The sequence below is a fragment of the Euprymna scolopes genome, chromosome 9 (genome assembly GCF_053919585.1).
Source record: "Euprymna scolopes isolate OS-2025 chromosome 9, ASM5391958v1, whole genome shotgun sequence".
NCBI lineage: Eukaryota > Metazoa > Mollusca > Cephalopoda > Sepiida > Sepiolidae > Euprymna > Euprymna scolopes.
Genome location: NC_136490.1, coordinates 73,747,801 through 73,751,057, shown reverse-complemented (window position 1 = coordinate 73,751,057; position 3,257 = coordinate 73,747,801). Strand labels below are relative to the sequence as shown.

The window sequence follows — 3,257 nt, the reverse complement described above, 5'->3', positions numbered from 1 at the left end:
TAACCTTTTTCAAGTTGCCTCTTTAACCAGCAGCAGACAACAAACAATTGCTGATAAAAATCAGCCTGCAAGTTCATAACTCAAATAATTCTACACATTCTCTCTCTCTCTCTCTCTCTCTCTCTCTCTCTCTCTCTCTCTCTCTCTCTCTCTCTCTCTCTCCTAATAATAATACCGCCGTTTCCCCATGTTACCCCCCTCTCTCTTTCTCTCTCTCCTTCTCTCTCTCTCTCTCTCTCTCTCTTTCTCTCTCTTTAAATTGCTTACTTCATTCAGTTGATGAGCGAAAAACTGGTGTTTACTGTTTATATGACGATTGTTGTTATTATTGTTACCTCAGTTTGTTAGACACGTTTCATATGGATGTTATAGTTGTAGTAATAATAATATTGCTGACTTATAGGTTGGCTACTTAAGGGTCTCAGTCAGTTATAAAAAATATGCAGGTTTTTAGCGATACATTTGGTGTGGATCGGACACATGTCACAGTAAGGCAGTGAGAGAGATTAAATTGCTGTACTTGCCGTCGTAGCAGAAGTAGATATACGGCCTAAAGTAGTGGACCTGTGCGCACTCACACACACACACACACACACACACACACACACACACACACACACATTATATATATACATATACATATATATATATATATATATATATATGTACTATTATATAAAAGGAACTGTGTGTGCGTGTGTGTGTTCGTTCCTCATTGAAAACTTTACCACGAAGGTTTCTTGATGTGTCTGGAAGTGTTCTTACGAAGTTTTGTATCAGAATGCGTTTGATAAGTATTGAATATCGGTTTATCAAAAAAAAGTCCGATTAAAGAAGGACGTCCGATTTTGACCAAAGACTTTTATACAGCCTTACATCATAAGTGCACTTGAGAAATTTTATCACCGCACAAGAAGAACGCCCATCCTATAAAATCACCTGTAGACTCTTTTATAAGACAGGTGTACATTCGAAATGAATGTGGCTTTTTAGAACACAATTGAACCATGATATTTGATTTTTTGTACGTTTAACTTTTGTACGTTTAACTAAATCCAAGTGATTATGTAAATACGATGTCATAAAATCAACAGTTGGTTCTTTGATAAGACGAGGGCGTCTTCGAAATGAATGTTTCTCTTCAGAACACAATTGAACTATGATACTTGACATAAACTTAATCCAATAGATGTTTTTTCTTTTTACCTCTATGCACGCTTTGCTCCGTATTGAGCTCTCACACTTGAGATTTCCTACAGCAACTATCTGATCTTTGGAACACATCTTTATATATATATATATATATATATATATATATATATATATATATATATATATATATATATATATATATATATATATATGTGTGTGTGTGTGTGTTTGTGTGTGTGTGTGTGTTTGTGTGTGTGTGTGTGTGTGAATGAAACAACATAAAGGCTTATAGTTGGCTAACTTGCCACACACACACACACACATACATACATACAAACATACATACATACATTTACCGATCTATTCATCGATCGATTTACCTGCTATTATATAAAAGCCACATTCAGTGTGTGTGTGTGTGTGTGTGTGTGTGTGTGTGTGTGTGTGTGTGTGTGTGTGTGAGTTCGTTTCTTATGGGCTCCTAAACGGCTAAGCCGATATTTTGGAGAGTTCACACAAATGTACTTTATGTTGCTGGTAGTGTTCTCAGGTTTTATATCGGAAGTCTTTAATAAGTATTGATAATCGAAAAAATCCAATTAAAGGAGGAAGTCCAATTTTTACAAAATTTAACAACTTTATACAGCTTATGATCACAAGTGTATTTCAGAAGTTTTATTACCATACAACCAGATGGTGTATAAAATCAACGGTAGGTTCTTTGATATGATAGGAACGCGTTTGAAATAAATGTTTCTCTTTTGAGCTATAATACTTGACTTTTGCATTTTAAACTTTAATTCAAGCCATTATATAAAAATAATTTTATAAAATCAATACTACCTTCTCTAGAATGAAATGTAGACTACATGTATTGTGGACTAAGTCGTTGCGTGGAGGCATGTCAAGCTGCTTACTGGTGCATCGCGGTTGGTCCCCAGGCAATCAATCGATTGATTGAAAAATGGACGATTTCACTAATTTCGATGATAATAAAAATAATGAAAGGTCATCATTCAATCCCATGTAACATCGGGCCCCCTGCTAGTTCAATATATATATATATATATATATATATATATATATATATATATATATATATATATATATATATATATATATATGGCAAGTGAGCTACCTATAAACGTTTATGTCGTGTTTTTATTGCACAAAGGAATTCTTCAGGCCAATTTCGATTTGATGAATTCTATTGTAGAACAGAAACACAAATGTTTCTGTGTAGTTGATTTCGCATAAGTATGTTTGTGCACTACTAAAAAGCTTTGTTCATGTATTAAATGTTGTTGCAGTATTTAAACGACTATTTATAGACAATAATTATATATATTTTTTTATATCTATTTTTTTATTACATTTTCACCCCAAACAAGGCACATTGCCACTTTGGTGTAGGGGGCTACTATCAGGGTCAGCAACTACTGGGGCACTATGCAGGGATTTGGGCAGCAAGATGTCGGTTCACGTTGCACTTGAACTTCTGCATGTCAGTACAGTTAGGGAAGCAGGATCCTGGAATGGAATTCCAGAGTCTAGCGGTTCTGGGGAAGAAACTACTGGAGTAGAAAGATCTTTTACATCTAGGAATCTCTACTGTGTGGAGGTGGGATTTAGCTGCCTGTCGGGTTTGTCGAGGGTGTCTGCGTCGTGGGGGCACAAGTGTCTGCAGTTCGTCAGAGCATTCACCATTGAAATATTTGTAGAACAAGCAGAGGGATGCAACGTTTCGTCGATGGGACAGAGGCTGAAGCTTAGATACCAGTCCAGGGCCTATCAGATTGGCGACTCTTTTCTTAACCTTTTTTAGGAGCGAGAGACTAGTAGTAGACGCACCAGCCCAGATGTGACTACAATACTCCATACATGGGCGAATGGTGGCCTTATAGAGATACAGGATACTTTCAGGTGTCAGTAGTTTTCTAGCTATATAAGAAACATTAATATATATATATATATATATATATATATATATATATATATATATATATATATATATATACTAGCATTTCAGCCCGGCGTTGCTCGAGTGTTTGGAGGTGTATGTTAAGCAAAAATACAAAAAAAAAAAACAAGCAAACAAAAAAAAG

The 3,257-nt window shown here is 35.4% G+C and overlaps 1 protein-coding gene across 5 annotated transcripts in view; it reads right to left on the bottom strand.

Moving 5' to 3' along the window:
- LOC145284709 (zinc finger homeobox protein 4-like) overlaps positions 1-162 on the bottom strand; it is a 424,371-nt gene extending 424,209 nt beyond the window's left edge. For all 5 annotated transcript variants that reach the window (XR_013868864.1, XR_013868865.1, XM_080133614.1 and 2 more), the window contains exon 1: positions 1-162. This exon is cut by the window's left edge and continues 284 nt beyond it. The gene's annotated coding sequence lies outside the window, so the exon portion shown is untranslated.
- Between the last annotated feature and the right edge of the window lie 3,095 nt (positions 163-3,257).